Source organism: Pseudophryne corroboree, unplaced genomic scaffold (assembly GCF_028390025.1).
Source record: "Pseudophryne corroboree isolate aPseCor3 unplaced genomic scaffold, aPseCor3.hap2 scaffold_423, whole genome shotgun sequence".
NCBI classification, from domain to species: Eukaryota; Metazoa; Chordata; class Amphibia; order Anura; family Myobatrachidae; genus Pseudophryne; species Pseudophryne corroboree.
The window spans coordinates 77,569-99,358 of record NW_026970056.1 but is presented as its reverse complement, the minus strand read 5'-3'; the positions used below and the strand labels follow the sequence as shown (position 1 = coordinate 99,358).

The 21,790-nt window shown below is 38.7% G+C and overlaps 1 non-coding gene and 1 pseudogene across 1 annotated transcript; one reads left to right on the top strand and one right to left on the bottom strand.

The window, feature by feature from the left end:
* Positions 1-5,934: 5,934 nt before the first annotated feature.
* On the top strand, positions 5,935-6,113 carry LOC135025687 (U1 spliceosomal RNA; annotated as a pseudogene).
* A 3,252-nt stretch (positions 6,114-9,365) lies between these two features.
* On the bottom strand, positions 9,366-9,528 carry LOC135025623 (U1 spliceosomal RNA). Its single transcript, XR_010222357.1, has one exon. It is a non-coding gene; the product is annotated as a U1 spliceosomal RNA (small nuclear RNA).
* Between the last annotated feature and the right edge of the window lie 12,262 nt (positions 9,529-21,790).

Sequence of the window (21,790 nt, the reverse complement as noted above, 5' to 3'; positions counted from 1 at the left end):
AACGGACGCTGTATCGGGAGCGGGCTGCTCAAGCGATACAGACGCTCACGAGAATACGCTGTTGGTATCGGGCACACTTATAGGTGAGCGACTACCGTAATGCTACGCTATCAGCGTAGCGGACGCTCGAGACCACGAGGAGATCACGAGCGGCGCCGACGCTCACAATGTTAAACCTTTATGTCTAAACCACAAACAATGTAATTTGCTGTAAAACCTTAGTGTAGAGATAGGGTGTAAATGCAACACTGTATAACCTTATTAACTCAAAAGCTGTTCGAGCGTCACCGACGCTCTGAGAATACTTAACACTATAAGAAATACACAAATACCGTGCTTAGGGTCCAACGCCTAATATATATATTATGAATGTTATACTTGCAAAAGAATTAATACAATACAAGTCATACACTACAATATAACATAGACTAACTAACCAGGTAACTACACAGTAAATACAATACAAGTACGTTTAAGAGAAAATGAGAGAAAGAGAAGAGAGAGAGAGAAAGATATGGCCCATAATAACAAGAAAAGACAATATGATTACGGAGAAAACTTACGCACAAAGGAAACGATCGCATGCGCCTCTGGACATCCAGCTCCCGATTTTCAGCAATGATAACCGATGAAGAGTGAGTGCTGGATGTGATCGGCCTGTCTATTTATGCCCCACACACAATACAATTCAATGGTCCCTACAATCTCATTGTTCATTGGACACAGGAATTCGTCTTCGCATTATAACAAAAGGTCATAGGTTGATTCATACAGGTGGGCTGTGACTATTTCCAACAGCTCAGGTGGGAGGGAAACTGGGTTTCCCGCCGCATGGATAAGTAAGTGCAAATACAGTAAATGTTCATAAACTTCTTATGTCCATAACTATTCGCACGAGCGATTGATCCGCTTCAAACCAACACCGGAATATTGCTAATTAAATACTCTTCCGATGGATACTAAACACCACTGTATTACTCCTGTCTGACCCTTCGTATCAAACAATGAGGGATCTCTCTGTCCAGGAACATACTACATTAACTAAACTTTCAGACTCTATCAAAGGGACCATAATCTACAAAATGCATTATATGGTGAAAATATGTAACGAAAGAGTCGCCCGCTAGACGCACACAATCTCTACCGTAAATGCGCATACCGTGCGCCTGCGGGTGCCCGCAACAGCGAGTATGCGCACGCACGGGAGAGCGCACGCATGCGCAGCAGGGACACATATGAGGTGCAAATATGGCAGTGTGCATCGTGATATTTTTCTGACTTTGACAGCTTACATGATTCTCCGCCCAGCGAAGAATTCTGGTGGCTTCCGCCATCGCCACTCTGCTCCTTGTGCCGCCTTGGCGGTTTACATGAACTAGTGCGGTGAGGTTGTCTGACTGGATCAGAACTGGTTGGTCGCGAAGTAAGGTCTCCGCTTGACATAGGGCGTTGTATATGGCCCTTAGCTCCAGGATGTTGATGTGAAGACAAGTCTCCTGACTTGACCAAAGACCTTGGAAATTTCTTCCCTGTGTGGCTGCTCCCCAACCTCGGAGGCTCGCGTTCGTGGTCACCAGGATCCAGTCCTGAATGCCGAACCTGCGGCCCTCTAGAAGGTGAGCACTCTGCAGCCACCACAGGAGAGATACCCTGGCCCTGGGGGACAGGGTGATCAACTGATGAATCTGTAGATGTGACCCGGACCACTTGTCCAGTAGGTCCCATTGCAAGATCCTCGCATGGAACCTGCCGAAGGGAATGGCCTCGTATGATGCCACCATCATTCCCAGGACTCGAGTGCAGTGATGCACTGACACCTGTTTTGGTTTCAATAGGTTCCTGACCAGAGTCATGAGTTCCTGGGCCTTTTCTATCGGAAGATAAACCCTTTTCTGGTCCGTATCCAGAATAATGCCCAAGCAAAGTCAGGCGAGTCGTAGGAACCAACTGCGACTTCGGGATATTGAGAATCCAGCCGTGTTGCTGTAACACCTTCAGTGAAAGTTATACGCTGTTCAGCAACTGCTCTCTTGATCTCGCTTTTATGAGGAGATCGTTCAAGTACGGGATAATTGTGACACCTTGCTTTCGCAGGAGCACCATAATTTCCGTCATTACCTTGGTGAAAATTCTCGGAGAAAATTCTGGAGAGACCAAACGGCAACGTCTGAAATTGGTAATGACAATACTGTACCGCAAATCTTAGGTACGCCTGATGAGGTGGATAAATGAGTACATGAAGGTATGCATCCTTTATGTCCAGAGATATCATAAAATCCCCCCCTTCTAGGCTGGCGATGACCGCTCTTAGCGATTCCATCTTGAACTTGAACCTTTTCAAGTATAGGTTCAGGGATTTTAAATTTAATATGGGTCTGACCAAACCGTCCGGTTTTGGGACTACAAACAGGGTCGAATAATTTCCATTTCCTTGTTGAAGCAGGGGAACCTTGACCACCACCTGTTGAAGATACAATTTGTGAATTGCATTTAACACTATCTCCCTTTCCTGGGGAGAAGATGGTAGGGCCGATTTGAAAAACCGGCGAGGAGGCACCTCTTCGAATTTCAGCTTGTAACCCTGAGAAACAATTTCTATTGCCTAGGGATCCACCTGCGAATGAACCCAGATGTGGCTGAAAACTCGAAGACGTGCCCCCAACTGGGCGGACTCCTTTAGCGGAGCCCCAGCGTCATGCGGTGGATTTTGTAGAGGCCGGGGAGGACTTCTGTTCCTGGGAACTAGCTGTGTTGTGCAGCTTCTTCCCTCTGCCCTTACCTCTGGCAAGAAAGGACACACCTCGTACTTTCTTGTTTCTCTGTGATCGAAAGGACTGCATTTGATAATGTGGTGCTTTCTTAGGCTGTGAGGGAATATAAGGCAAAAAATTTGATTTACCAGCTGTAGCTGTGGAGACTAGGTCCGAGAGACCTTCCCCAAACAATTCCTCACCCCTGTAAGGTAAAACCTCCATATACCTTTTTGAGTCGGCATCACCTGTCCATTGCCGGGTCCATAGGACTCGTCTAGCAGAAATTGACATAGCGTTTATTCTAGAACCCAGTAGACTAATGTCACTTTGAGCATCTCTTATATATAGGACAGCATCTTTTATATGCCCTATGGTCAATAACATAGCATCCTTATCTAGGGTCTCAATCTCTGCTGATAAGGTATCTGTCCATGCTGCCACCGCGCTACAACCCCGGCCGACGCAATTGCCGGTCTGAGTAAGGTACCAGAATGTGTGTAAATGGACTTTAGGGTAACCTCCTGCTTGCGGTCAGCATGGTCCCTGATGGTAGCCGTATCCTGGGATGGCAGCGCTACCTTTTTGGATAAGCGTGTCAATGCTTTATCCACCCTAGGGGAGGATTCCCACCGTATCCTGTCCATTGGCGGGAAAGGATACGCCATAAGAATCCTTTTGGGAATCTGCAGCTTTTTGTCTGGAGATTCCCAAGCTTTTTCACATAATTCGTTCAACTCATGTGAGGGGGGAAAGGTTATCTCAGGTTTCTTTCCCTTATAGATGTGTACCCTCGTGTCAGGGACAGGGGACTCTGTGATGTGCAAAACATCTTTTATTGCAATAATCATATATCGAATACATTTAGCCAATTTTGGCTGTAACTTTGCATCATCGTAGTCGACACTGGAGTCAGAATCCGTGTCGGTATCTGTGTCAACTATTTGGGATAGTGGGCGCTTTTGAGACCCCGAAGGTCCCTGCGACATAGGGACAGGCATGGGTTGACTCCCTGACTGTTCCCTAGCTTCAGCTTTGTCTAATCTCTTGTGTAATAAGTTTACATTAGCACTTAAAACATTTCACATATCCATTCAGTCAGGTGTCGGCGTTGTCGATGGAGACACCACATTAATTTGCTCCTGCTCCTCTCTAGGAGAGCCTTCTACCTCAGACATGTCGACACACGTGTACCGACACACCATACACTCAGGGAATCCTCTTATCTGAGGACAGTTCCCCAACAAGGCCCTTTGGAGAGACAGAGAGAGAGAGTATGCCAGCACACACCCCAGCGCTATATGACCCAGGAAAAAAACACAATAATTTTATGTTTACCCAGTAGCGCTGTATTTCCATATATATATGCGCCTAATTATGTGCCCCCCTCTTCTTTAAGACCCTCTTTCTACCGTGGTATAAGCAGGGGAGAGTCCGTGGAGCTTCCCCTCAGCGGTGCTGTGGAGAAAATGGTGCTGGTGAGTGCTGAGGGAGAAGCCCCACCCCCTCAGCGACGGCTTCTGTCCCGCTCAAATATAGTAAAAAAATGGCGGGGGCTCTTATATATATATATACAGTGCCTAGCTGCATATATATTTATTTTGCCAAAGAGAGGTCTATATTGCTGCCCAGGGCGTCCCCCCTGAGCCCTTCACCCTTACACTGACTGCCGTGTGTGAGGTGTATGGGAGCAATGGAGCACAGCTTTACTGCTGTGCGTTACCTCAGTGAAGATTATGAAGTCTTCCGCCGCCTCTGAAGTCTTCTTTTCTTCTCATACTCACCCGGCTTCTATCTTCCGGCTCTGCGAGGGGGACGGCGGCGCGGCTCTGGGATGGACGGCGAGGGTGAGACCTGCGTACCGATCCCTCTGGAGCTAATGCTGTACAGTAGCCTAAGAAGCAGAGCCTATCAACTCATAGAAGTAGGTGTGCATCTCTCCCCTCCGCCCCTCGATGCAGGGAGTCTGTTGCCAGCAGGCTCCCTGAAAATAAAAAAATCTAACAAATATACTTTCTGTCAGGAAACTCAGGAGAGCTCCCTGAAAAGCACCCAGTCTCCTCTGGGCACAGTAGTAAACTGAGGTCTGGAGGAGGGGCATAGAGGGAGGAGCCAGTGCACACCCAGATCTAAAGTCTTTCTTTAAGTGCCCATGTCTCCTGCGGAGCCCGTCTATCCCCCATGGTCCTTACGGAGTCCCCAGCATCCTCTAGGACGTAAGAGAAAAATTATGCTGGCAGAAAAATCCAATTGAGTGATTAAACAGCTCCAGAGCTGCTCTGTAAGGCAAGTAAAAGGGTGTGGGCCCTGCAGCACTACCTGTAGTTTGCATTGTGCATTGGAAGCCTAGTTTGCTGTCTGTTTCCACTTCTTTTTTCTTGAGCCCCTCCCGTCTATACCCTTGTGCACTATCCTGACTTCTCCTCCCGTCTGCTTACTTTGTGCCTTCCAATGCACAATGCAAACTACAGGTAGTGCTGCAGGGCCCACACCCTTTTACTTGCCTTACAGAGCAGCTCTTGAGCTGTTACAGTGCCCAGCTGCTGCAAGAAATCAGCGTGAATGCTTCAGGGGCTGGGGCATGGCCAACATGAGCCCCACACCGAAGGAGGGTGGGGGTGTTTAATGCGAACTAGGGGTCTCGCACAATGCGAACTACAGGTAGTGCTGCAGGGCCCACACCCTTTTACTTGCCTTACAGAGCAGCTCTGGAGCTGTTACAGTGCCCAGCTGCTGCAAGAAATCAGCTTGAATGCTTCAGGGGCTGGGGCATAGCCAACATGAGCCCCACACCGACGGAGGGTGGAGGTGTTTAATGCAAACTAGGGGTCATCCAAGTGCCGCAAAAGGCCGCCATGCCCTGCACGCCCCTTTTCTCTTTTCATATGCAGACGAGGGTTGAAGCCAACTTTGACCCACTGCTTGGACGACATCGCCATATGCAAATCCATCTGCTGCAGGCCTTCCCCCAGGAATGCTTGCACTAGTTGTTGCATTTGGTTTGTTGTTTGGGGGTGCTTCAGTATTAGGCAGCCTTCTGCCCTCCCATGTTCATCTGAAAATATGTGTTCTCCCTGCAGTTGTTGTCCCCAGATGAGAGTTCCCTTGTGCTGCCTCAGTTGAATCTCCTTTACTTGACAGAGATGTGCCTGAGCAGCGGCCCTCCCCAGCCCTATCCCAAATCATACTTATTTTGCATAGGAGATACCATGGTCATGAAGACTGTTCTCCCAGGGTGCGGTTCATTCATTGCATTCTGGGTATGCTGACCCCTGTGATTTCCCCAAATGTGGGAAACTCGACTGCATTATTTAATGCGAACTAGGGGTCATCCAAGCACCGCAAAAGGCCGCCATGCCCTGCATACCCCTTTTCTCTTTTCATAAGCAGACGAGGTTTGAAGCCAACTTTGACCCACTGCTTGGATGACATCACTTGCTGCCTTTCCAATGAAGCAAGTTTAATTTAATAATAGGTTAAAAACCATCCCTACAAAGGTGTTAATCAGATACTTGGCTTTGTGGACACTTTTCAGAGCACAAATTTGTTAGCATAAAAATAAAGCCAGAAAATGAAGAGCTGTTTAATCACTCAATTGGATTTTTCTGCCAGCATATTTCTTTTTCTCTGCAACCCACTGCTAAATTGTGCTTCGTGGCTGTTTTTTTTATAAAATCACTTAATCAAATCTAACTCTGATTACATCAGAGAAGGCCAGGTACCCTACACCATAAGAGGTGGTTTGAAATTTTTACTTGTCTACTTAAAGATCACCAAAATCTGATAACGAGGTCAATTACGTCCCTAGGTGGGATTGAACCACCAACCTTTTGGTTAACAACTGAACACGCTAACTGTTTGCGCCTCAGAGACACTTTGCAAAAGTACATACTGACAAAGGTTAATAAGCATTCATCTAGAACGTTTCCTAGAAAAACTTTAAAAAGTCAATAATCTGGAGAGTTTTTGTAAGATGTTCCTTCCATCAACCAATGAAGAAACACATTGGTACTTTCCCATGATGAGTGAGTGCTTCAGGATCTCTTGCACTTACATGTGCAGCAAAGGACTACAATGGAAGCATGCTGGGCCTATAACCCAGAGGTAGGCAGATTGCAACTGTCCTCTGCTATATGCATTTTTTTTGTTAATTAAAGTAATCCAAAACTGGGATTGATATTTTGGCTCTTTTATTTTTACTTAAAGTACAATAACTTTTACTGTTTTAATTTGTTTTAATAGTATATTGACAGTATTGTTTTCTTTCAAAAATCCACTTAATTTTCTTTACCCTATTATTAAAATGGTAATTGACAAAAACAAACTACATTGTCACCAGAAGAGCAATACAAAATGTACAAGTGATATATTAAAATCATCTTTTCAGCTTGAATTTCAATGATGCATTGAGGTAACGATTTTGTGAGAAACATCTTCACCCTTAAATAAAGATTTTCTTAATTCCCTACCTGTGTGCTAATTAGATATCACCTTGTTTTCACATTAAACAGACTTTCACATGAGAAAGCAGCAAGGATGCAGTGGCGTTAATGTTTCCTGGTGTCAACCTGTATTATTTCAGTAGACATTGAAATGAGGATGCATCTTGCTGCCTTTCCAATGAAGCAAGTTTAATTTAGTAATAGGTTAAAAACCATCCCTACAAAGGTGTTAATCAGAGACTTGGCTTTGTGGACACTTTTCAGAGAACAAATTTGTTAGCATAAAAATAAAGCCAGAAAATGAAGAGCTGTTTAATCACTCAATTGGATTTTTCTGCCAGCATTTTTCTTTTTCTCTGCAACCCACTGCTAAATTGTGCTTCCTAGCTGTTTTTTTTATAAAATCACTTAATCAAATCTAACTCTGATTACATCAGAGAAGGCCAGGTACCCTACACCATAAGAGGGGGTTTGAAATTTTGACTTGTCTACTTAAAGATCACCGAAATCTGATAACAAGGTCAATTACGTCCCTGGGTGGGATTGAACCACCAACCTTTTGGTTAATAGCCTTACACACTAACTGATTGCGCCACAGCGACACTTTTCAAAAGTACATACTGACAAAGGCTAATAAGCATTCATCTAGAACGTTTCCTAGAAACATTTTAAAAAGTCAATAATGTGGAGAGTTTTTGTAAGATGTTTCTTCCATCAACCAATGAAGAAACACATTGGTACTTTCCTATGATGAGTGAGTGCTTCAGGATCTCTTGCACTTACATGTGCAGCAGAGTACTGTAATGGAAGCATGCTGGGTCCATAACCCAGAGGTAGGCAGATTGAAACTATCCTCTGCTATATGCATTGTTTTTATTAATTAAAGTAATCCAAAACTGGGATTGATATTTTTGCTCTTTTATTTTTACTTAAAGTACAATAACTTTTACCATTTTAATTTGTTTTAATAGTATATTGACAGTATTGTTTTCTTTCAAAAATCCAATTAATTTTCTTTACCCGATTATTAAAATGGTAATTGACAAAAACAATCTACATTGTCACCAGAAGAGCAGTACAAAATGTACAAGTGATATATTAAAATCATCTTTCCAGCTTGAATTTCAATGATGCCTTGGTGCAACAATTTTGTGAGAAACATCTTCACCCATAAAGAAAGATTTTCTTAATTCCTTACCTGTGTGCTGATTAGATATCACCTTGTTTTCACATTAAACAGACTTCCCCATGAGGAAGCAGCAAGGATGCAGTGACGTTTATGTTTCCTGGTGTCAACCTGTATTATTTCAGTAGACATTGAAATGAGGATGCATCTTGCTGCCTTTCCAATGAAGCAAGTTTAATTCAGTAATAGGTGAAAAACCATTCCTACAAAGGTGTTAATCAGAGACTTGGCTTTGTGGACACTTTTCAGAGAGCAAATTTGTTAGCATAAACATAAAATCAGAAAATGAAGAGCTGTTTAATCACTCAATTGGACTTTTCTGCCAGCATAATTTTTTTTCTCTGCAACCCACTGCTAAATTGTGCTTCCTAGCTGTTTTTTATAAAATCACTTAATCAAATCTAATTCTGATTACATCAGAGAAGGCCGGGTACCCTACACCATAAGAGGGGGTTTGAAATTTTGACTTGTCTACTTAAAGATCACCAAAATCTGATAACAAGGTCTATTACGTCCCTGGGTGGGATTGAATCACCAACCTTTAGGTTAATAGCCATACACACTAACTGATTGCGCCACAGCGACACTTTGCAAAAGTACATACTGACAAAAGCTAATAAGCATTCATCTAGAACGTTTCCTAGAAAAACTTTAAAAAGTCAATAATCTGGAGAATTTTTGTAAGAAACACATTGGTACATTCCCATGATGAGTGAGTGCTTCAGGATCTCTTGCACTTACATGGGCTATTAACCAAAAGGTTCCCACCCAGTGATGTAATTGACCTTGTGATCAGATTTTGGTGATCTTTAAGTAGACAAGTCAAAATTTCAAACCCCCTCTTATGGTGTAGGGTACCTGGCCTTCTCTGACGTAATCAGAGTTAGATTTAATTAAGGTGCACAAGGGAATAGAAGGGAGCGGTTTAAGAAAAGAGAAGTGGAAACAGACAGCAAACTAGGCTGGAGAGAGACCTGAGACAAAGAGATCTGAATTATACGAGAGCCGACCAGGGGAAACACAAATTATGCAGTCAAGTTTCCCACATTTGGGGAAATCGCAGGAGCAGCACACCCAGAGTGCAATGGGTGAGCCTTTCCCTGGGAGAAGCACCTTCCTGATCATAGTATCTCACCTGGCAGGTAAGTAGGAGTTGGGCTAGAGCTGGGGAGGGTCGCTGCTCGGGTACCCCCCTGTCAAGTGAAGGAGATCCAACTGAGGCAGCACAAGGGAACTCTCGAAAGAAGAACAAGGCTAGAGGAAGATCTGAGACAAAGAAATCTGACTTTTACCAGAGCTGACCAGAGGAAAGCACAAACACAGTACCCCACTACCACCAGGAAACATTAACGCCACTGCATCCTTGCTGCTTTCTCATGTGGAAGTCTATTTAATGTGAAAACAAGGTGATATCTAATTAGCACACAGAAAAGAAAATTAAGTGAATTTTTGAAAGAAAACAATACTGTCAATATACTATTAAAACAAATTAAAATGGTAAAAGTTATTGTACTTTAAGTAAAAATAAAAGAGCAAAAATATCAATCCCAGTTTTGGATTACTTTAATTAACAAAAAAAATGCATATAGCAGAGGATAGTTTCAATCTTTCTACCTCTGGGTTATGGGCCCAGCATGCTTCCATTGCAGTACTCTGCTGCACATGTAAGTGCAAGAGATCCTGAAGCACTCACTCATCATGGGAAAGTACCAATGTGTTTCTTCATTGGTTGATGGCAGAAACATCTTACAAAAACACTCCAGATTATTGACTTTTTAAAGTTTTTCTAGGAAACGTTCTAGATGATTGTTTATTAGCCTTTGTCAGTATGAAATTTTGCAAAGTGTCGCTGTGGCGCAATCATTTAGTGTGTATGGCTATTAACCAAAAGGTTGGTGGTTCAATCCCACCCAGGGATGTAATTGACTTTGTTATCAGATTTTGGTGATCTTTAAGTAGACAAGTCAAAATTTCAAACCCCCTGTTATGGTGTTAGGTATTTAGACTTCTCTGATGTAATCAGAGTTAGATTTGATTCAGTGATTTTATAAAAACAGCTAGGAAGCACAATTTAGCAGTGGGTTGCAGAGAAAAAGAAATATGCTGGCAAAAAAATCCAATTGAGTGATTAAACAGCTCTTGGATGGTTTTTCACCTATTACTAAATTAAACTTGCTTCATTGAAAGGCAGCAAGATGCATCCTCATTTCAATATCTACTGAAATAATACAGGTTGACACCAGGAAACATTAACGCCACTGCATCCTTGCTGCTTTCTCATGTGGAAGTCTGTTTAATGTGAAAACAAGGTGATATCTAATTAGCACACAGGTAAGGAATTAAGAAAATCTTTATTAAAGGGTGAAGATGTTTCTCACAAAATCGTTGCCCCAATGCATCATTGAAATTCAAGCTGGAAAGATGATTTTAATATATCACTTGTACATTTTGTATTGCTCTTCTGGTGACAATGTAGTTTGTTTTTGTCAATTACCATTTTAATAATCGGGTAAAGAAAATTAATTGGATTTTTGAAAGAAAACAACACTGTCAATATACTATTAAAACAAATTAAAATGGTAAAAGTTATTGTACTTTAAGTAAAAATAAAAGAGCAAAAATATCAATCCCAGTTTTGGATTACTTTAATTAACAAAAAAAAATGCATATAGCAGAGGATAGTTTCAATCTGCCTACCTCTGGGTTATGGACCCAGCATGCTTCCATTACAGTACTCTGCTGCACATGTAAGTGCAAGAGGTCCTGAAGCACTCACTTATCATGGGAAAGTTCCAATGTGTTTCTTCATTGGTTGATGGAAGAAACATCTTACAAAAACTCTCCACATTATTGACTTTTTAAAATGTTTCTAGGAAACGTTCTAGATGAATGCTTATTAGCATTTGTCAGTATGTACTTTTGCAAAGTGTCGCTGTGGCGCAATCAGTCTGTGTGTATGGTTATTAACCAAAAGGTTGGTGGTTCAATCCCACCCAGGGACGTAATTGACCTTGTTATCAGATTTTGGTGATCTTTAAGTAGACAAGTCAAAATTTCAAACCCCCTGTTATGGTGTAGGGTACTTGGCCTTCTCTGATGTAATCAGAGTTAGATTTGATTCAGTGATTTTATAAAAACAGCTAGGAAGCACAATTTAGCAGTGAGTTGCAGAGAAAAAGAAATATGCTGGCAAAAAATTCCAATTGAGTGATTAAACAGCTCTTCATTTTCTGGCTTTATTTTTATGCTAACAAATTTGTTCTCTGAAAAGTGTCCACAAAGCCAAGTCTCTGATTAACACCTTTGTAGGGATGGTTTTTCACCTATTACTAAATTAAACTTGCTTCATTGGAAAGGCAGCAAGATGCATCCTCATTTCAATGTCTACTGAAATAATACAGGTTGACACCAGGAAACATTAACGCCACTGCATCCTTGCTGCTTTCGCATGTGGAAGTCTGTTTAATGTGAAAACAAGGTGATATCTAATTAGCACACAGGTAAGGAATTAAGAAAATCTTTATTTAAGGGTGAAGATGTTTCTCACAAAATCGTTGCCCCAATGCATCATTGAAATTCAAGCTGGAAAGATGATTTTAATATATCACTTGTACATTTTGTATTGCTCTTCTGGTGACAATGTAGTTTGTTTTTGTCAATTACCATTATAAAAATAGGGTAAAGAAAATTAAGTGGATTTTTGAAAGAAAACAATACTGTCAATATACTATTAAAACAAATTAAAATGGTAAAAGTTATTGTACTTTAAAGTAAAAATAAAAGAGCAAAAATATCAATCCCAGTTTTGGATTACTTTAATTAACAATAAAAAATGCATATAGCAGAGGATAGTTTCAATCTGCCTACCTCTGGGTTATGGGCCCAGCATGTTTCCAATGCAGTACTCTGCTGCACATGTAAGTGCAAGAGATCCTGAAGCACTCACTCATCATGGGAAAGTACCAATGTGTTTCTTCGTTGGTTGATGGAAGAAACATCTTACAAAAACTCTCCAGATTATTGACTTTTTAAAGTTTTTCTAGGAAACGTTCTAGATGAATGCTTATTAGCCTTTGTCAGTATGTAAGTTTGCAAAGTGTCTCTGTGACGCAATCGGTTAGTGTGTTTGGTTATTAATCAAAGGGTTGGTGGTTCAATCCCACCCAGGGATGTAATTGACCTTGTTATCAGATTTTGGTGATCTTTAAGTAGACTAGTCAAAATTTCAAACCCCCTCTTATGGTGTAGGGTACCTGGCCTTCTCTGATGTAATCAGAGTTAGATTTGATTAAGTGATTTTATAAAAAAACAGCTAGGAAGCACAATTTAGCAGTGGGTTGCAGAGAAAAAGAAATATGCTGGCAGAAAAATCCAATTGAGTGATTAAACTGCTCTTCATTTTCTGGCTTTATTTTTATGCTAACTAATTTGTTCTCTGAAAAGTGTCCACAAAGCCAAGTGTCTGATTAACATCTTTGTAGGGATGGTTTTTCACCTATTACTAAATTAAACTTGCTTCATTGGAAAGGCAGCAAGATGCATCCTCATTTCAATATCTACGGAAATAATACAGGTTGACACCAGGAAACATTAACGCCACTGCATCTTTGCTGTTTTCTCATGTGGAAGTCTGTTTAATGTGAAAACAAGGTGATATCTAATTAGCACACAGGTAAGGAATTAAGAAAATCTTTATTTAAGGGTGAAGATGTTTCTCACAAAATCGTTGCCCCAATGCATCATTGAAATTCAAGCTGGAAAGATGATTTTAATATATCACTTGTACATTTTGTATTGCTCTTCTGGTGACAATGTAGTTTGTTTTTGTCAATTACCATTTTAATAATCGGGTAAAGAAAATTAATTGGATTTTTGAAAGAAAACAATACTGTCAATATACTATTAAAACAAATTAAAATGGTAAAAGTTATTGTACTTTAAGTAAAAATAAAAGAGCACAAATATCAATCCCAGTTTTGGATTACTTTAATTAACAAAAAAAATGCATATAGCAGAGGATAGTTTCAATCTGCCTACCTCTGGGTTATGAACCCAGCATGCTTCCATTACAGTACTCTGCTGCACATGTAAGTGCAAGAGATCCTGAAGCACTCACTCATCATGGGAAAGTACCAATGTGTTTCTTCATTGGTTGATGGAAGAAACATCTTACAAAAACTCTCCAGATTATTGACTATTTAAAGTTTTTATAGGAAACGTTCTAGATGAATGCTTATTAGCCTTTGTCAGTAAGTACTTTTGCAAAGTGTCGCTGTGGCTCAATCAGTTAGTGTGTATGGCTATTAACCAAAAGGTTGGTGGTTCAACCCCACCCAGGGACATAATTGACCTTGTTATCAGATTTTGTTGATCTTTAAGTAGACAAGTCAAAATTTCGAAAACCCCTGTTATGGTGTAGGGTACCTGGCCTTCTCTGATGTAATCAGAGTTAGATTTGATTCAGTGATTTTATAAAAACAGCTAGGAAGCACAATTTAGCAGTGGGTTGCAGAGAAAAAGAAATATGCTGGCAAAAAAATCCAATTGAGTGATTAAACAGCTCTTCATTTTCTGGCTTTATTTTTATGCTAACAAATTTGTTCTCTGAAAAGTGTCCACAAAGCCAAGTATCTGATTAACATCTTTGTAGGGATGGTTTTTCACCTATTACTAAATTAAACTTGCTTCATTGGAAAGGCAGCAAGATGCATCCTCATTTCAATATCTACTGAAATAATACAGGTTGACACCAGGAAACATTAACGCCACTGCATCCTTGCTGCTTTCTCATGTGGAAGTCTGTTTAATGTGAAAACAAGGTGATATCTAATTAGCACACAGGTAAGGAATTAAGAAAATCTTTATTTAAGGGTGAAGATTTTTCTCACAAAATCGTTGCCCCAATGCATCATTGAAATTCAAGCTGGAAAGATGATTTTAATATATCACTTGTACATTTTGTATTGCTCTTCTGGTGACAATGTAGTTTGCTTTTGTCAATTACCATTTTAATAATCGGGTAAAGAAAATTAATTGGATTTTTGAAAGAAAACAATACTGTCAATATACTATTAAAACAAATTAAAATGGTAAAAGTTATTGTACTTTAAGTAAAAATAAAAGAGCAAAAATATCAATCCCAGTTTTGGATTACTTTAATTAACAAAAAAAATGCATATAGCAGAGGATAGTTTCAATCTGCCTACCTCTGGGTTATGGACCCAGCATGCTTCCATTACAGTACTCTGCTGCACATGTAAGTGCAAGAGATCCTGAAGCACTCACTCATCATGGGAAAGTACCAATGTGTTTCTTCATTGGTTGATGGAAGAAACATCTTACAAAAACTCTCCACATTATTGACTTTTTAAAATGTTTCTAGGAATCGTTCTAGATGAATGCGTATTAGTCTTTGTCTGTAAGTACTTTTGCAAAGTGTCGCTGTGGCGCAATCAGTTAGTGTGTGAGGCTATTAACCAAAAGGTTGGTGGTTCAATCCCACCCAGGGACTTAATTGACCTTGTTATCAGATTTTGGTGATCTTTAAGTAGACAAGTCAAAATTTCAAACCCCCTGTTATGGTGTAGGGTACCTGGCCTTCTCTGATGTAATCAGAGTTAGATTTGATTTAGTGATTTTATAAAAACAGCTAGGAAGCACAATTTAGCAGTGAGTTGCAGAGAAAAAGAAATATGCTGGCAAAAAAATCCAATTGAGTGATTAAACAGCTCTTCATTTTCTGGCTTTATTTTTATGCTAACAAATTTGTTCTCTGAAAAGTGTCCACAAAGCCAAGTCTCTGATTAACATCTTTGTAGGGATGGTTTTTCACCTATTACTAAATTAAACTTGCTTCATTGGAAAGGCAGCAAGATGCATCCTCATTTCAATGTCTACTGAAATAATACAGGTTGACACCAGGAAACATTAACGCCACTGCATCCTTGCTGCTTTCGCATGTGGAAGTCTGTTTAATGTGAAAACAAGGTGATATCTAATTAGCACACAGGTAAGGAATTAAGAAAATCTTTATTTAAGGGTGAAGGTGTTTCTCACAAAATCGTTGCCCCAATGCATCATTGAAATTCAAGCTGGAAAGATGATTTTAATATATCACTTGTACATTTTGTATTGCTCTTCTGGTGACAATGTAGTTTGTTTTTGTCAATTACCATTATAATAATAGGGTAAAGAAAATTAAGTGGATTTTTGAAAGAAAACAATACTGTCAATATACTATTAAAACAAATTAAAATGGTAAAAGTTATTGTACTTTAAGTAAAAATAAAAGAGCAAAAATATCAATCCCAGTTTTGGATTACTTTAATTAACAATAAAAAATGCATATAGCAGAGGATAGTTTCAATCTGCCTACCTCTGGGTTATGGGCCCAGCATGTTTCCAATGCAGTACTCTGCTGCACATGTAAGTGCAAGAGATCCTGAAGCACTCACTCATCATGGGAAAGTACCAATGTGTTTCTTCGTTGGTTGATGGAAGAAACATTTTACAAAAACTCTCCAGATTATTGACTTTTTAAAGTTTTTCTAGGAAACGTTCTAGATGAATGCTTATTAGCCTTTGTCAGTATGTAAGTTTGCAAAGTGTCTCTGTGGCGCAATCGGTTAGTGTGTTTGGTTATTAATCAAAGGGTTGGTGGTTCAATACCACCCAGGGATGTAATTGACCTTGTTATCAGATTTTGGTGATCTTTAAGTAGACAAGTCAAAATTTCAAACCCCCTCTTATGGTGTAGGGTACCTGGCCTTCTCTGATGTAATCAGAGTTAGATTTGATTAAGTGATTTTATAAAAAAACAGCTAGGAAGCACAATTTAGCAGTGGGTTGCAGAGAAAAAGAAATATGCTGGCAGAAAAATCCAATTGAGTGATTAAACAGCTCTTCATTTTCTGGCTTTATTTTTATGCTAACTAATTTGTTCTCTGAAAAGTGTCCACAAAGCCAAGTGTCTGATTAACATCTTTGTAGGGATGGTTTTTAACCTATTACTAAATTAAACTTGCTTCATTGGAAAGGCAGCAAGATGCATCCTCATTTCAATATCTACGGAAATAATACAGGTTGACACCAGGAAACATTAACGCCACTGCATCTTTGCTGTTTTCTCATGTGGAAGTCTGTTTAATGTGAAAACAAGGTGATATCTAATTAGCACACAGGTAAGGAATTAAGAAAATCTTTATTTAAGGGTGAAAATGTTTCTCACAAAATCGTTGCCCCAATGCATCATTGAAATTCAAGCTGGAAAGATGATTTTAATATATCACTTGTACATTTTGTATTGCTCTTCTGGTGACAATGTAGTTTGTTTTTGTCAATTACCATTATAATAATAGGGTTAAGAAAATTAAGTGGATTTTTGAAAGAAAACAATACTGTCAATATACTATTAAAACAAATTAAAATGGTAAAAGTTATTGTACTTTAAGTAAAAATAAAAGAGCAAAAATATCAATCCCAGTTTTGGATTACTTTAATTAACAATAAAAAATGCATATAGCAGAGGATAGTTTCATTCTGCCTACCTCTGGGTTATGGGCCCAGCATGTTTCCAATGCAGTACTCTGCTGCACATGTAAGTGCAAGAGATCCTGAAGCACTCACTCATCATGGGAAAGTACCAATGTGTTTCTTCGTTGGTTGATGGAAGAAACATCTTACAAAAACTCTCCAGATTATTGACTTTTTAAAGTTTTTCTAGGAAACATTCTAGATGAATGCTTATTAGCCTTTGTCAGTAAGTACTTTTGCAAAGTGTCGCTGTGGCGCAATCAGTTAGTGTGTACGGCTATTAACCAAAAGGTTGGTGGTTCAATCCCACCCAGGGACGTAATTGACCTTGTTATCAGATTTTGTTGATCTTTAAGTAGACAAGTCAAAATTTCGAAAACCCCTGTTATGGTGTAGGGTACCTGGCCTTCTCTGATGTAATCAGAGTTAGATTTGATTCAGTGATTTTATAAAAACAGCTAGGAAGCACAATTTAGCAGTGGGTTGCAGAGAAAAAGAAATATGCTGGCAAAAAAATCCAATTGAGTGATTAAACAGCTCTTCATTTTCTGGCTTTATTTTTATGCTAACAAATTTGTTCTCTGAAAAGTGTCCACAAAGCCAAGTATCTAATTAACATCTTTGTAGGGATGGTTTTTCACCTATTACTAAATTAAACTTGCTTCATTGGAAAGGCAGCAAGATGCATCCTCATTTCAATATCTACTGAAATAATACAGGTTGACACCAGGAAACATTAACGCCACTGCATCCTTGCTGCTTTCTCATGTGGAAGTCTGTTTAATGTGAAAACAAGGTGATATCTAATTAGCACACAGGTAAGGAATTAAGAAAATCTTTATTTAAGGGTGAAGATGTTTCTCACAAAATCGTTGCCCCAATGCATCATTGAAATTCAAGCTGGAAAGATGATTTTAATATATCACTTGTACATTTTGTATTGCTCTTCTGGTGACAATGTAGTTTGCTTTTGTCAATTACCATTTTAATAATCGGGTAAAGAAAATTAATTGGATTTTTGAAAGAAAACAATACTGTCAATATACTATTAAAACAAATTAAAATGGTAAAAGTTAATGTACTTTAAGTAAAAATAAAAGAGCAAAAATATCAATCCCAGTTTTGGATTACTTTAATTAACAAAAAAAAATGCATATAGCAGAGGATAGTTTCAATCTGCCTACCTCTGGGTTATGGACCCAGCATGCTTCCATTACAGTACTCTGCTGCACATGTAAGTGCAAGAGATCCTGAAGCACTCACTCATCATGGGAAAGTACCAATGTGTTTCTTCATTGGTTGATGGAAGAAACATCTTACAAAAACTCTCCACATTATTGACTTTTTAAAATGTTTCTAGGAATCGTTCTAGATGAATGCTTATTAGCCTTTGTCAGTAAGTACTTTTGCAAAGTGTCACTGTGGCGCAATCAGTTAGTGTGTAAGGCTATTAACCAAAAAGTTGGTGGTTCAATCCCACCCAGGGACTTAATTGATCTTGTTATCAGATTTTGGTGATCTTTAAGTAGACAAGTCAAAATTTCAAACCCCCTGTTATGGTGTAGGGTACCTGGCCTTCTCTGATGTAATCAGAGTTAGATTTGATTCAGTGATTTTATAAAAACAGCTAGGAAGCACAATTTAGCAGTGGGTTGCAGAGAAAAAGAAATATGCTGGCAGAAAAATCCAATTGAGTGATTAAACAGCTCTTCATTTTCTGGCTTTATTTTTATGCTAACTAATTTGTTCTCTGAAAAGTGTCCACAAAGCCAAGTATCTGATTAACATATTTGTAGGGATGGTTTTTCACCTATTACTAAATTAAACTTGCTTCATTGGAAAGGCAGCAAGATGCATCCTCATTTCAATATCTACTGAAATAATACAGGTTGACACCAGGAAACATTAACGCCACTGCATCCTTGCTGCTTTCTCATGTGGAAGTCTGTTTAATGTGAAAACAAGGTGATATCTAATTAGCACACAGGTAAGGAATTAAGAAAATCTTTATTTAAGGGTGAAGATGTTTCTCACAAAATCGTTGCCCCAATGCATCATTGAAATTCAAGCTGGAAAGATGATTTTAATATATCACTTGTACATTTTGTATTGCTCTTCTGGTGACAATGTAGTTTGTTTTTGTCAATTACCATTTTAATAATAGGGTAAAGAAAATTAAGTGGATTTTTGAAAGAAAACAATACTGTCAATATACTATTAAAACAAATTAAAATGGTAAAAGTTATTGTACTTTAAGTAAAAATAAAAGCTAAAATATCAATCCCAGTTTTGGATTACTTTAATGAACAAAAAAAAAATGCATATAGCAAAGGATAGTTTCAATCTGCCTACCTCTGGGTTATGGGCCCAGCATGCTTTCATTGCAGTACTCTGCTGCACATGTAAGTGCAAGAGATCCTGAAGCACTCACTCATCATGCGAAAGTACCAATGTGTTTCTTCATTGGTTGCTGGAAGAAACATCTTACAAAAACTCTCCAGATTATTGATTTTTTAAAGTTTTTCTAGGAAACGTTCTAGATGAATGCTTATTAGTCTTTGTCAGTATGTACTTTTTGCAAAGTGTCTCTGTGGCGCAATCGGTTAGTGTGTTCAGCTATTAATCAAAAGGTTGGTGGTTCAATCCCTCCCAGGGACATAATTGACCTTGTGATCAGATTTTGGTGATATTTAAGTAGACAAGTCAAAATTGCAAACCCCCTGTTATGGTGTAGGGTACCTGGCCTTCTCTGATGTAATCAGAGTTAGATTTGATTAAGTGATTTTATAAAAAAACAGCTAGGAAGCACAATTTAGCAGTGGGTTGCAGAGAAAAAGAATAATGCTGGCAGAAAAATCCAATTGAGTGATTAAACAGCTCTTCATTTTCTGGCTTTATTTTTATGATAACAAATTTGTTCTCTGAAAAGTGTCCACAAAGCCAAGTATCTGATTAACATCTTTGTAGGGATGGTTTTTCACCTATTACTAAAATTAAACTTGCTTCATTGGAAAGGCAGCAAGATGCATCCTCATTTCAATATCTACGGAAATAATACAGGTTGACACCAGGAAACATTAACGCCACTGCATCTTTACTGTTTTCTCATGTGGAAGTCTGTTTAATGTGAAAACAAGGTGATATCTAATTAGCACACAGGTAAGGAATTAAGAAAATCTTTATTTAAGGGTGAAGATGTTTCTCGCAAAATCGTTGCCCCAATGCATCATTGAAATTCAAGCTGGAAAGATGATTTTAATATATCACTTGTACATTTTGTATTGCTCTTCTGGTGACAATGTAGTTTGTTTTTGTCAATTACCATTTTAATAATCGGGTAAAGAAAATTAAGTGGATTTTTGAAAGAAAACAATACTGTCAATATACTATTAAAACAAATTAAAATGGTAAAAGTTATTGTACTTTAAGTAAAAATAAAAGAGCAAAAATATCAATCCCAGTTTTGGATTACTTTAATTAACAAAAAAAAAATGCATATAGCAGAGGATAGTTTCAATCTGCCTACCTCTGGGTTATGGACCCAGCATGCTTCCATTACAGTACTCTGCTGCACATGTAAGTGCAAAAGATCCTGAAGCACTCACTCATCATGGGAAAGTACCAATGTGTTTCTTCATTGGTTGATGGAAGAAACATCTTACAAAAACTCTCCACATTATTGACTTTTTAAAATGTTTCTAGGAATCGTTCTAGATGAATGCTTATTAGCCTTTGTCAGTATGTACTTTTGCAAAGTGTCGCTGTGGCGCAATCAGTTAGTGTGTAAGGCTATTAACCAAAAGTTTGGTGGTTCAATCCCACCCAGGGACTTAATTGACCTTGTTATCAGATTTTGGTGATCTTTAAGTAGACAAGTCAAAATTTCAAACCCCCTGTTATGGTGTAGGGTACCTGGCCTTCTCTGATGTAGTTAGATTTGATTCAGTGATTTTATAAAAACAGCTAGGAAGCACAATTTAGCATGTGGGTTGCAGAGAAAAAGAAATATGCTGGCAGAAAAATCCAATTGAGTGATTAAACAGCTCTTCATTTTCTGGCTTTATTTTTATGCTAACTAATTTGTTCTCTGAAAAGTGTCCACAAAGCCAAGTATCTGATTAACATATTTGTAGGGATGGTTTTTCATCTATTACTAAATTAAACTTGCTTCATTGGAAAGGCAGCAAGATGCATCCTCATTTCAATATCTACTGAAATAATACAGGTTGACACCAGGAAACATTAACGCCACTGTATCCTTGCTGCTTTCTCATGTGGAAGTCTGTTTAATGTGAAAACAAGGTGATATCTAATTAGCACACAGGTAAGGAATTAAGAAAATCTTTATTTAAGGGTGAAGATGTTTCTCACATAATCGTTGCCCCAATGCATCATTGAAATTCAAGCTGGAAAGATGATTTTAATGTATCACTTGTACATTTTGTATTGCTCTTCTGGTGACAATGTAGTTTGTTTTTGTCAATTACCATTTTAATAATCGGGTAAAGAAAATTAATTGGATTTTTGAAAGAAAACAATACTGTCAATATACTATTAAAACAAATTAAAATGGTAAAAGTTATTGTACTTTAAGTAAAAATAAAAGCTAAAATATCAATCCCAGTTTTGGATTACTTTAATGAACAAAAAAAAATGCATATAGCAAAGGATAGTTTCAATCTGCCTACCTCTGGGTTATGGGCCCAGCATGCTTCCATTGCAGTACTCTGCTGCACATGTAAGTGCAAGAGATCCTGAAGCACTCACTCATCATGCGAAAGTACCAATGTGTTTCTTCGTTGGTTGCTGGAAGAAACATCTTACAAAAACTCTCCAGATTATTGACTTTTTAAAGTTTTTTTAGGAAACGTTCTAGATGA